Source organism: Ascaphus truei, chromosome 3, assembly GCF_040206685.1.
Source record: "Ascaphus truei isolate aAscTru1 chromosome 3, aAscTru1.hap1, whole genome shotgun sequence".
Taxonomy (NCBI): domain Eukaryota; kingdom Metazoa; phylum Chordata; class Amphibia; order Anura; family Ascaphidae; genus Ascaphus; species Ascaphus truei.
Window position 1 is genome coordinate 168,813,314 of NC_134485.1, and position 14,567 is coordinate 168,827,880.

At 40.9% G+C, this 14,567-nt stretch overlaps 1 long non-coding RNA gene across 1 annotated transcript in view; it reads right to left on the reverse strand.

Annotated features, from left to right (window-relative positions):
- LOC142490995 (uncharacterized) overlaps positions 1 to 10,770 on the reverse strand; it is a 113,279-nt gene extending 102,509 nt beyond the window's left edge. Inside the window, exon 1 of the long non-coding RNA XR_012800207.1 lies at positions 10,331 to 10,770. This is a non-coding gene — a long non-coding RNA (uncharacterized LOC142490995). The remainder of the gene's footprint in view (positions 1 to 10,330) is intronic.
- Between the last annotated feature and the right edge of the window lie 3,797 nt (positions 10,771 to 14,567).

Below are 14,567 nucleotides of genomic sequence, written 5' to 3' on the forward strand. Positions count from 1 at the left end.
AGGGGGGGGTACTGTAAGGAATCCACTACTGGCTTTGACTTTTGCCTTGCAGACCTGTGCAGTTGCAGGCTTCCTCTGGCAATCTATGGCACAGGTGCTGCCTCTCATTGCAGCTTCTGCCCTGTGCTACTTCATTGGAGGAATTCTCACACACCCTCCTCCTGTGATTGGATCTCCGCCCTTTATATTCTAGGTGTTGGCTCTGAACCAGCGCCGAGCATAACTATTCATTTCTCTATGTTACTGACTCTGCCACAAACCACCCCAGGCCTCTCTCCTAGTGTTCTTACCTTCAAGTTCCTGAGTATCCAGAGGCCTGGTCCTGGACGTCTGTGCTGAAGCGTTGTTGCCAGCACTGGCCTGCTGCTATCTCCCTGCAGTGGCCTACCCTGGACGTCTGTGCTGAAGCGTTGATGCCAGCACTGGCCTGCTGCTATATCCTTGCAGTGGCCTACCCTGGACGTCTGTGCTGAAGCGTTGATGCCAGCACTCGCCTGCTGCTATATCCTTGCAGTGGCCTACCCTGGACGTCTGTGCTGAAGCGTTGATGCCAGCACTGGCCTGCTGCTATATCCTTGCAGTGGCCTACCCTGGACGTCTGTGCTGAAGCGTTGATGCCAGCACTGGCCTGCTGCTATATCCTTGCAGTGGCCTGCCCTGGACGTCTGTGCTGAAGCGTTGATGCCAGCACTGGCCTGCTGCTATTCTCCTGCAGTGGCCTACCCGGGACGTCTGTGCTGAAGCGTGTTGCCAGCACCGGTACCTGCTGCATTCCCTCCTAGCAGTGGCTACCCTTCCTTTCCTGCGGCTTGCTGCGATCCTCTTGCAGTGACCTGCCTTGGACTTCTGCGCTGAAGCGTTGGTTCTTCCCGACGCTGCCCTGCGGTGAACTTCGTCCAGCCTGCTGTCTCCTCCTGCTGAGATCGGCGTCATGGGCCGAGGCCGCTCCTCGCGCAGAGGCCACCCCCGCACTCACGCTCCTAAGCTGAAGCGGGGATCTCCTGACTTCCTGTTGCCGAACTCCTGCTTCATTAACGACGATGCTGCCTTCTCCAATCCTGACCCTGCGATGTACGACTACGAACTGCGCACTCCGGATCAGTCTGCGTGGACTAAGGTCGGTGATTATATAACCCCACCTCAGCCCCGCGGTCCGGTCCCGGTTTGTGGCGAGCATCGGCGTAACAATATATATATATATATATATATATATATATATATATATATATATATATATATATATATATATATATATATATATATATATATATATATATATATATATATATATATATATATATATAGAGATATAGATAATAGTCAATGAGAGAGCAGCACAAGGCCGTGAACAATCATAGGCTGGCCACTGATAGGCAGGGGCAGGGTGTATCACAGGTGTTGGGTAGCTGATTGAATTAACCCCTTGCGTACCTGTGATCGTGCAGCACCGGCGTGTAGTCCTATAAAGTTAGGATTGTCCACCGCGACGTCACGGACCACGTGGCGGTGGCGGGGCCAAGACCCGATTCTGGTAGGTGTGCGCGGTGCTTGCACGTGATCTTTGTGCTGGGCATGACACGAGTCGGGACCGAATTCTAATCCTCACAACTTTAAAGGAAACTGCTCACACAGAATAATGTCTTTTCAAAGCAGGTCCTGCATTTTATTTTGTCAAGAAAACATACAGATGATACAATGTTTCTGCCCACTCGGGCCCTTCGTCAGGTGGGTGGATGAATGTAGTGACATACAATAGTGCCAATTAAAAATAGAGTGAATGACATCCATAACAGAAAAATCACCCAGCGCTCGTGTAAAATAAAATAATAATAAATAATACAAACAGTGTGATAGTACAAAGAAATATATACAGTATGTTATAAATATCAGTGATACTAATACTTAGTGCCTGATCAGCTCCAACCCGCGATGAACCCTCCTAGTGGATTCTTGTAGAAGTAGTTTGAGAAAATGCAGGGAGCTCAGGAACCGTGGAATATGTAAAAAATAAAACACAAATACATGGTGCAATACTGTGTGATAAATTAATGAATGAATGAAACACTTAATAAGTGCACACTCACACTTTGACAGTGGTTAATAGGCATCTGAGTGCTGGTTGAAGACTTCACTATGATGTCATCAGTCTTAGTAATCAGCTCCCAGGTAACATGTAGATGTATAACACAAGAAGAGGCAGACTAAGTGTAGGGAGTATAACAGTTTAGTGGGTACATTAAAACATTAAAATGGCCACTCACATTTAACCCCCATACACAATTCGTTTGTTCGAAGTCCGCCCTTGTGGATGCCGGTGGTCTGAAGCCTCTCAAACGGACGCTGTTCATTCAGCAGCTGGTGCGCATACAGCTGCCAGTGGGAGCTCTCTGCTCGCGCGTCCTTCGTTTGGTGGTGTCGGCACTTCGAGACGTCACAGGATGTGACGTCACTGACCGGGTCCGTCTGGGCTGGGGGTGTACGGCAACTCTACGCGTTTCGCAAAGGATTTTGATTCGTCAGGAGTTTGCTTTAGCCCAGTGTCCAGCAGTATAAGTAAGGATGTGCAGCCAATCAAATAATTACATAGATAAATAGTCTAAATTAATGGTATAATAGCTAAAGAAGAACAATTTTAATACACATAAATAAAATACATTATATCCCAAACCCAAAGTTAAAAATCAATATATGTAGAGGTCCATGGTCTAAAATGACATAAAAAAGTACAGGTTTAGTAATACATTAATATAACAATAAGTCATTTTAAAATATTTTATTTCAAAATATTAAAAATATTATAAAAGGAGAGAACGTCCAATAATAAAAAATTATAAAAATGCTGTGATATCAATATCGATATTGAAACCCAGTGGAATAAGAGTTTTCATTTTAAAAATCCAAAAGCTCTCTCTACGGATGAGCCTTTTGTCTCTATCGCCACCTTTCCAATGGTTATCAACAAATTCTATTCCTCGATATTTTAGGCCTATGGGGTCCGCACTATGGAACATCAGAAAATGTTTGGGGACACTATGTGTTAAAAGCTTCCTTTTAATATTCCTAACATGTTCCAAAATGCGGACCCTCAGAGGTCTACTAGTTTTCCCAATATATTGTAAGCCGCAAGGGCATTCTAGGGCATAAACAACATAGCTAGTTCGACAATTGATAAAGTGCTTTAATTTAAAACACTCATTTGTAACATTAGATTTAAAATTAATTTTTTCCTCTGAACCATATTGGCAGACTTTACAAGTTGTGCACTTAAAAAACCCTATCGGTCTTGTTAACCAGTTACCTGGAGGTTGGATTCTTCTAAAGGCACAAGGCGCTAATTGGTTTTTAAAATTAGGTGCTTTTTAAAAATGATACTGGGTCTCTTATCTAATACGGTACCCAAAATAGGGTCTTCTTTTAAAATATACCAATACTTACATAAAATATTTTTTATTTGTCCGGCTTTTCTGTTATATTTTGTAATAAAAGAAGTGTTAAACTGTTTTTGATCACTTTCACTGTTCTTTATCTTATTAGATACTAGAAAGTCACATCTTTTTACCTCATCTGTTTTTCTTAATGCTTTGTCAATTTCATCAGGATCATAATTTCTATCCATAAATTTTAATCTTAAAATTTCAGTTTGGCTTTTATAAATGTCTTCCTTTGTGCAATTTCTCTTAATCCTTTTGAACTGCCCGTATGGTATATTGGCAGTCCATTTATGGTGGTGACAACTATTTTTAAGTATATAATTATTTGCGTCAACATTTTTAAAATGAGTCTTAGTAAATATTGAATTGTTTTCAATATAAATCACTAAATCTAGAAACACTACTTCCGCAACACTCCAATGGCTTGTGAAATGGAGATTATATGGGTTCTGATTGAGATATAATAAAAACAATTCTAAAGATGCTTGATCACCCTTCCAAATAAACAAAACATCATCGATAAATCTCTTCCAGTGGACCAGGTAAGCACCAAATGGGTTGTGGGACTATATATAGGCAGATTCCCACATACCCATAAATAAATTAGCACAATTAGGTGAGAACCTGGTCCCCATGGCAGTTCCTCGTTTTTGCAAGAAGAAATCGCCATCAAATACAAAATATTAAACAATACAGAATTTGGTTATCTTTGGAAGAGTAGACCCGTAAAACCGGTATTCTACTTTCTTCCAAAGATTCATAAAAATCTTCAAACACCCCCTGGCAGACCCATAATATCAGGTATTAATTCACTGACAGAAAATGTATCTGAATATATTGACTGTTTCTTAAAGAAATATGTGGTAGGAATTAGATCCTATTTAAGGGATACACTACATGTTTTAGAAGTCCTTAAAGAAATTGAATGGAATCAAGAATATATATTAGTAACATCAGACGTAACCTCACTTTATACTGTAATTAGTCATGAACAGGGCTGTGAGGCAACACAGAATTTTTTAATTAATGACCCAGAAATAATTCAAGACCAAATAGACTTTTTAATTAAATGTATTTTATTTATTCTTAGTCATAATTATTTTGTATTAGATGGCGATTTCTTCTTGCAAAAATGAGGAACTGCCATGGGGACCAGGTTCGCACCTAATTATGCTAATTTATTTATGGGTATGTGGGAATCTGCATGCGGCCGAGTTTATTCGAGCATTTGCCCGTTCTCGGCCGCAGCAGTAGCCTGGCGCGCGCCGGAGGGTGACGGGCGCGCGCTGAAGCAGCGGAAGAGCGCCCTCCGATCGGGGCGCTCTCCCTCCCGCTGCCGGGTCCGCCGGGTCCCCCGGAACCCCCTGCCGCCGTCCCCCACATCGCGGGACACCAGGGCTCCCTCGGGGAGCCCTGGACGCGCGTGCAGGGGGCGCACGCTCCCGATGACGCGTGACCGCGCGTTGGTGACGCGCAGCACGCCGAGGGGCGGCCACTAGCAAGCCGGGAAATCTCCCGGCTTGCGGATCTGGCCGCAGTGCAATAAACTGTGTCGCCAGTGTATATAGTCCCACAACCCATTTGGTGCTTACCTGGTCCTCTTGAAGAAATTTATCGATGATGTTTTGTTTATTTGGAAGGGTGATCAAGCGTCTTTAGAATTGTTTTTATTATATCTCAATCAGAACCCTTATAATCTCCATTTCACAAGCCATTGGAGTGTTTCGGAAGTAGTGTTTCTAGATTTAGTGATTTATATTGAAAACAACTCAATATTTACTAAGACTCATTTTAAAAATGTTGACGCAAATAATTATATACTTAAAAATAGTTGTCACCACCATAAATGGACTGCCAATATACCATACGGGCAGTTCAAAGGGATAAAGAGAAATTGCACAAAGGAAGACATTTATAAAAGCCAAGCTGAAATGTTAAGATTAAAATTTATGGATAGAAATTATGATCCTGATTAAATTGACAAAGCATTACGAAAAACAGATGAGGTAAAAAGATGTGACTTACTAGTATCTAATAAGATAAAGAACAGTGAAAGTGATCAAAAACAGTTTAACACTTCTTTTATTACAAAATATAACAGAAAAGCCGGACAAATAAAAAATATTTTATGTAAGTATTGGTATATTTTAAAAGAAGACCCTATTTTGGGTACTGTATCAGATAAGAGACCCAGTATCATTTTTAAAAAGCACCTAATTTTAAAAACCAATTAGCGCCTTGTGCCTTTAGAAGAATCCAACCTCCAGGTAACTGGTTAACAAGACCGATAGGGTTTTTTAAGTGCACAACTTGTAAAGTCTGCCAATATGGTTCAGAGGAAAAAATTAATTTTAAATCTAATGTTACAAATGAGTGTTTTAAATTAAAGCACTTTATCAATTGTCGAACTAGCTATGTTATTTATGCCCTAGAATGCCCTTGCGGCTTACAATATATTAGGAAAACTAGTAGACCTCTGAGGGTCCGCATTTTGGAACATGTGGGGAACATTAAAAGGAAGCTTTTAACACATAGTGTCCCCAAACATTTTCTGATGTTCCATAGTGCGGACCCCATAGGCCTAAAATATTGAGGAATAGAATTTGTTGAGAACCATTGGAGAGGAGGCGATAGAGACAAAAGGCTCATCCGTAGAGAGTGCTTTTGGATTTATAAAATGAACACTCTTTTTCTACTGGGTCTCAATATCGATATTGATATCACAGCATTTTTATAATTTTTTATTATTGGAAGTTCTCTCCTTTTAAAATATTTTTAATATTTTGAAATAAAATATTTTAAAATGACTTATTGTTATATTTATGTATTACTAAACCTGTACTTTTTTTTTTATGTCATTTTAGACCATGGACCTCTACATATATTGATTTTTAACATTGGGTTTGGGATATAATGTATTTTATTTACTGTATGTGTATTATAATTGTTCTTCTTTAGCTAATATACCATTAATTTAGACTATTTATCTATGTAATTATTTGATTGGCTGCACATCCTTACTTATACTGCTGGACACTGGGCTAAAGCAAACTCCTGACGAAGCAAAATCCTTTTGCGAAACGCGTAGTGTTGCCGTACACCCCCAGCCCAGATGGACCCGGTCAGTGACGTCACATCCTGTGACGTTTCGAAGCGCCGACACCACCAAACGAGGGATGCGCGAGCAGAGAGCTCCCACTGGCAGCTGTATGCGCACCAGCTGCTGAATGAGCAGCGTCCGTTCGAGAGGCTTCAGACCACCGGCATCCACAAGGGCGGACTTCGTACAAACGAATTGTGTATGGGGGTTAAATGTGAGTGGCCATTTTAATGTTTTAATGTACCCACTAAACTGTTATACTCCCTACACTTAGTCTGCCTCTTCTTGTGTTATACATCTACATGTTACCTGGGAGCTGATTACTAAGACTGATGACATCATCGTGAAGTCTTCAACCAGCACTCAGAGATCACCCTGGAAGGGTACAATGCCTATTAACCACTGTCAAAGTGTGAGTGTGCACTTATTAAGTGTTTCATTCATTAATTTATCACACAGTATTGCACCATGTATTTGTGTTTTATTTTTTACATATTCCACAGTTCCTGAGCTCCCTGCATTTTCTCAAACTACTCGAATGACATCCATGCCTAGATGTCCTGTTAATAGTTCCGGGATCAACCCGGAAGGAATAAAACTTGCAGAAGCTATCTGTGGGTCACCACGGTGTGATGTCGTTACCCTTTTAAAATGTTGCATTCCATGTGAACCCATCTGGACAACATCTATGATATATCAAAAGAACAAACTCCCTCTAAGGGCAATACCGTTACAGGAAAAAAGTGAATATATCAAATATAAAGATTTAAAAACTATTAGCAGTGACTTAATAATAAACAAAGTGATAATTCTACAAGATATACATCAAATACTTTACATAAAAAAATTTCTACACATAAAAACTGTATCCCACTCTCTAAATCACTAAGGGGGCTATGCACTAAGCAGTGATAAGTCATTTTAAGAGCGCAAAGTGCTGTTAGAACGTGAAGTTCCGCCGAGCGCTATTCACTAAGCTGTGCAAACAGGCACTTTATCCTGGAAATTTTTCAAAGTCCAACTTTGCTCGTACGATGAGCTGTTTGCGGTGAATCCTGCCCTTCTGCGGGATTCAGTAAGCAATGCAAACTTATCGTACGTGAAATTTGCGCTGAATAAAGCTCACCAGCTAAAGGCAGGTGATAAAAAAAGCAGGTCTTTTTGCAGACGCAACACCCATACAACAGGCCGGTGGGTGTCCCCAGCAGACCCCGCGGGGGTCCCCAAGGGAGGCCAGGGGTCGCGTAGGTGTCCCCGGCAGACCCCTCGGCCATCCCGGGGTCCCCGCGGGAGTCCCGGGGTACCCGCGGCCTGCAGTACCAATGTTGTGCCTACAAAAATACTAAACATTATTTCTAACTAAATACACCCCCCTACAATAATGTGCAAAATAACTATTATCCAGATATGGATAATAGATTATTTGCCCATTATTAAACACTGCATTAGCATACCTAAATAAAGTAAATAAAAACAGTAGCCAGCTAATCCAATGAATACAAGCAGTAACAACATCAACAATGAATTAATTAAACCATTAACCAATGAAACCAAATAATTCCTAAACCAACTCAAAATGAATAGTAACACTAACCAATCAAACCAATGAATTACTACAACAGTAATGAATGTAAACATTAAAAGACAAAGAAATACATTCAAACAATATTTGAAATACGCATAAAATGCATTAGCTAACATAATACAACATTAACTACAAACGAACACCAATCGCAAACATTTTCTTACATTAAGCAGGAAAAAAAAAACAATGGCATCCACATAAGAAACTGACTTTAAAAAAACCAACAGCAATAACAAGCCACAAATGCCCCCCAAATATTGTCATAATAATGTATTAATCTGTACCCTAAAGTGGTACAGATTAATATATTATCAGTCAATGTGCCTCCCCCAAAAATCAAAAAACACATCCAATGAAGAAACCTGTATAAAGAGACATTTACAAACATTCAATATATTACTTACCATAACAAGTGGTGGCCCTCCGACTCCCAGGGTAACAGGAAGCTCACTTACCTTGAAGGCCTTCAACAGCATCCGATGCCATCCGCCATGAAGATCCAGATCAGGTACCCAAATCTTCTTTTTTAGTGAATCGCGCCGCCGGCTTAATTTTTTATCGGACGTGCTAATTTTTTTCAGGCCGTCATGAAAGCTCAGAGCTTAGTGCATAGCCCCCTAAATGCTGATACCAACACAGGACATAGTCTAATAGAAGCAAATCATCAAGAACATGATTAACATATGGCAATTGTAGGGATACTACAAGAATAGTCTAAAATAAAGGTCATGAAGGTCATTTATTTATGGTCATAAATAAAGTAAATAAATGTTCAACTTACCCCTGCCATCATGAAGATCATCCTCGTCAGCATACTGCAGGTCCATGTCCTCCGATGCCATAAAGAATACAAGAATAAATACAATCTAATAGCCCCATACCCCTTAATCACCATCCCCATCATCAGCGAACGGCAGCAAATGGCTCACACCCTTTGACTGCCTATTGACTGCTCAGAAGGCTGTGCGCCTTTGGGGCAACACAGATGCACACTGGGGTGGGTGGCTTAGATGCAATGCAGCTGTGAACAAAAACTCTTTGTGTCCTCATGGTTCATTAACATTCAAATGGGTGGGGTTGACGTTCCACAGAGAACAAGCAAATGTTAACCCTTAGTACGCTGGTCCTTTGCAGAGGGATGCCGCTCTTGGGGAGCCCCATCAGGCTGTGCACCTTTGGGGCAACGCAGATGCACACTGGGGTGGGTGGCTGAGATGCAATGCAGCTATGAACAAAAGGTATTTGTGTCCTCATGGCTCATTAACATTCCAGTGGGTGGGGATGACATTCCACAGAGAACAAGCAAATGTTAACCCTTAGCACGCTGGTCCTTTGCAGAGGTGTGCCGCTCTTGGAGAGCCCCATCAGGCTGTGTGCCTTTTGGCCAATGCAGATGCACACTGGGGTGGGTGGCTGAGATGCTATGCAGCTGTGAACAAAAGCTCTTTGTGCCCTCATGGCTGATTAACATTCCAGTGGGTGGGGTTGACGTTCCACAGAGAACAAGCAAATGTTAACCCTTAGCACACTGGTCCTTTGCAGGGGGGTGCCGCTCTTGGGGAGCCCCATCAGGCTGTGCGCCTTTGAGGCAACGCAGATGCACACTGGGGTGTGTGGCTGAAATGCAATGCCACTATATCACTCAATGGTCAACCTAAAAAAATGTATTAATGCCAAAAATACACAATAATCTCAAAAAAAACAGAAGCACCTAAACACCCCAACAATAAAAGAACTAAACAGCCTAATAGTTCACGTCACAAATAATTATATTTCACCAAAATAGCTAAATTATTACAACTATCTAAGCAAACAATTAAACAAATAAAACCACTAGTCAACTAAACAATTCATTAATTTACAACACTATCCAACAAAACAATTAATTAATTGAGTAATTCATTAATTAAAACTAGTAGCCAACAAAACAAATAAATAATTAAAAACGCTAACCAATCCTAAAATGTACTAAAAACAAGTCATCCCAATTAAAAACTATTTAATCCAAACAATAAACAGAAATCGAAAAAATAACAATCAATAGAAAACAACCATTTGCCAACAAATGGATTCTCTGTCACTGTATTTATCTATACCCTAAACGGGCACAGATTAATACATTGTCAGTCAATGGGCAATAAAAACATTAAAAGAAACAAATATAATCAAAAAACCTGTAAAAATAAAATTACATACATTCAATATTTTTCTTACCTTTAGAAGCATTGGCCCGCCGAATCCGGGCGATTCTGGAATCTCTCATACCGCAATGTCATCAAAGTCAATCCAATGCCATCCACCTTGAAGGTCCGGAACAGGTAACAAAATTCTTCTTTCTTTTATCTTCTATCACCTTCTCCTATTTTGTTCTGTCGTTATTTCTTTATTTTCTTTAATGTTTAATCTTCTTTAATGTTCTATCTTCTTTCTTCATCTGTCAATCCAACTCCATGTAAGTCCCAACCGATGTTGTCTTGTCGTCTTCTTCCTATTAAATGAGGTGTCATCAATCATGTGGGAGTAGAGGTGGGTATTAGTGTTGTTGTGTTTTTAATGTTTATTGTGGGTAGCAGCTGTTTACATATAAATTTTATTAATAGTGTATATGGTCAGGGGGTCTCCGGTGCAGAACCACATTGAGATGTGGTGCGGGGACCCCCTGCTTCCCGAGATACAGACCCTGTTATGTGCTGCTGGTATCTCCTATGCATTTAAATGTCCTGCGTCACGTGACCATGGGAATAAAATACATAGGAGATATTGGCACCCCATAATGGGGTGTGTATCTAGGAAAGCAGGGGGTCCCCGGATCTCAAATCAATGAGGTTCTGCTCCAGAGACCCCCTGCTACAATACACTAGTATTACATTTTATATAAAAAATGTTGATCTCTGGCGAGATTTACGCAGGGAGAGGCGGCTCTGTCTGCAGCAGAAAGAAATCGCCGGTTGAGCCCTTTTCAGAGAGGCGATCATCGCGTCACCGGCTACTCACCAGTTTTGCAAAAACACTGTCAAAACTGGCGATGTAAACAGCCCGGCAATTTTTTTTCCGCGCAGTCTTTCTTTACCGGACGAGAGAATGGTAATGTTGTATTTTTTATATATATATATATATATATATATATATATATATATATATATATATATATATATATATATATATATATATATATATATATATATATATATATATATATATATATATATATATATATATATATATATATATATATATATATATACAGGCATACCCCGCTTTAAGGACACTCACTTTAAGTACACTCGCGAGTAAGTACATATCGCTCAATAGGAAAACGGCAGCTCACGCATGCGCTTGTCAGCACGTCCTGAACAGCAATACTGGCTCCCTACCTCTACCGAAGCTGTGCGCAAGCGGGGAGACTATAGAGCCTGTTACACATGTGTTATTTACATCAGTTATGCACGTATATGACGATTGCAGTACAGTACATGCATCGATAATTGGGAAAAAGGTAGTGCTTCACTTTAAGTACATTTTCGCTTTACATACATGCTCCGGTCCCATTGCGTACGTTAATGCGGGGTATGCCTGTATATATATATATATATATATATATATATATATATATATATATTGTGGCAGGATGGCCTCGCGGCGGGGTCAGTAAGACGCTAGACACGATGGGAAACTTTAAACACTAGTGGTTTATTAGCCACAACCAAAATAAGTACGGGTGCACTGTCCCTTTAAGAAACTACTTTCTTGAAAATTAAATCCTAGTCCCATTAGGGACACTAACTCACTTCTTGAGCCCTTACTAACAGGACAGCCAGATAATCTGGTCATGCCCAAAACATGCTACACAAAGGTTAACCGATACGTATAAGAATAAAGTCTTATCTTATAGCAGCTCCAGCAGCAAACAGGAACACGGTTCCGGGGAGCAGGCTGTGTCCAGCCTCGCAGCAATCTGTATCTTTCCCCTGGGTTGGGGTCCCAGCTGGTCCCAGCAGCCTAGCTCCTCGCAGGACTGGGGACCAGAGCAACAGCAACGGCTTCCCAGCCGGGAGAGTTCTCTCCACCTTCCTGTGGAAAAACAAGCTCACCTTGTGTGAGCAACTTCCTGCTTTTTAAAGCACTTGTTTTACTGACAGTTCAGCCCCTGTTTAATTAGGCTGCAGGTGTGCTTCTTTCTGTCTGAGGAGATTAACACTCTGTGAACTGGCTGCAGCGTCTCTCCATTCACTATTTCAGCCTATAGCCTACTGAGTTAGTGACTCTGTCACAATATATATTGAAACCAGGGGATGGTAATAAATTCCATATATAGGGCTCCCAGGATACTGAACAGTTTCTATCCTGTTTGGCCTGGGAGTGCAGCCTTATAATACATGCACTCCATCCCACAGTTTGGCAAGCGCTGGAACTGAGGGATGAGAGATCCAGACCAGAGTTTGTCTGCTGCCTGATTTCTGTCACCTGTCATGCTAATTAGAAATCAGGTATGTAAGACTGATTTCCTGTTTCCTCTCCCCTCTCCCCAAGAGCCTGGAGACAGGAAGGCTGCTGGAAGCAGAGAGGGGAAAAGCCTCTCCCCAAACAGGTTAAATGTTTCTGTTCCTTTTTGTCTAAAACTGAAAAGTACCTTGTTTTGTTGTTGGAAGTGGAAAAGCCACTTCCACCCTGAGTTAGGGAAAATCTAAGTTAAGTTATCGCTCAGGTGAGCAGCTTTTTGTTTTGATGTGTTTCTGTTGTATGCACTGTGGCAGTCTCAGTGCCTGGGAATAAATAAACCTACCCTAAAAGACCGTGTTCTATCAGTCCCAGACAAACGGCAGAGCCCCGGAGTAAGCTGTTTGTCACAATATATATATATATGCTTTCAGATGATGTTGTTGGAGGCACTTGGTGTCCATGGTGACTGTGTTCAGAGTGGTTAATGGGGTTCCAATCCACGCAGATCCTGGTTACCATGGTATAGTGTCATTTTTTGTTTCTGTGGTGACAGCATCCCATAGGGCGAGCATAGTTCCCCAATCACTTAGTGTGCCATGCACCATGATGTTATGATGTATTTACTGTTTATATGCTATATACAGTATATCTTGATTTTATTTAGGTCTGTACTCTGTGCCTCTTTTAATATGAACAACAAAAAAGGCAAAACCGATGGAGCATAGAAACTACCAAACGGATAAGTCCCTATACACTGGCGACACACTTTATTCGAGCTCGGCTAGTCCCACGAATTCGGGTATACCCGGGTGTATTGAGGTTTGTGACTGTTTTCTGCCCGAGTGCATTGAGGTATTTTCCAAGCAGGGATTGAAGCATTTTATTCCCGCTGGCTGCAATACTGCACAGTATATATATATATACTGCATTACAATTCATGAATTTATGCCATCTGGTAGACACGCGAAGCATTGCAGCCTATTATATCCTAATCATTATCATTTAACAGATCAGCCACCCGTCAGCCAGGCATGAACCCAGGCTCGGAAGGCAAACGCAACGGGGCTTGTCAGAGGTGAGGAGCGGCACATTCCAGGTATCTGCCAGGTACATACTGGGTATTTGCTCGAATAAAGTGTGTCGGTGCAGTATGTGCACGCAGTGTCTGTAAATGGGGAGGTGGCCTTACACAATTAATGTTAAGCAGTATGAAGCAATGGTGCTGGTCCTGTATGTATTGCATATTGAGGAAGTTTCAAATATCTATTCATTGATATACATTAAAAATAAATCAGAACCAGATTATGAAATATAATGTGAATGCAATAAAATTATATTAACTATTAGCACTGTGTGCTTGTATCCTTGTAAAGGCAAATTATAACCAGTAAATTGTAACTGGTAAAATCAGCACGAATATGCTTGTATCCTGTAGAAGCAAAAATCAGCCAGCAAAATGGAGATGGTAAATCAATGCTGATGAATGCCTCTAATAAATGTTACGCAAGCCAAATAAACTGGCTAAGGGTACAGTGACCCACAATAGCGAGAAGCAACCATCAAAATAGTATATAATGAACACAGCTTGATCAATAAGGCAATATTGAAGCCAAAGGAACAGATAAATATACACACAAGCACATAATGTTGGTAATATGGAGCCAACACTAAATCCTAAGACTCCAGAGTAAAAGATTCTTAAAGTCAGTAGGTTGTGTAACAATGCTACATAGCTTTCCACGATACAAGTAACCCTATAATCCAATCAGTAAAAATTAATGAGTGTTACCAATGGTTAAACACGCCACTGGAGATCGTGGAAAATCAACTGTGAGCACACACTAAGCAATGTGTGGTCAATGCTAGCTCCTACGGCTCCATAATAAAACCCATAGGCAATGACCGTGTAATATTGCTACATTGCAGTGCTCAGCAGGCTAGTCCCTCTGCTCAGATAATTCGTGGTACAAATGTGTATAAGCATTAGTGAAAGCGGGTATATCAAGAAGAT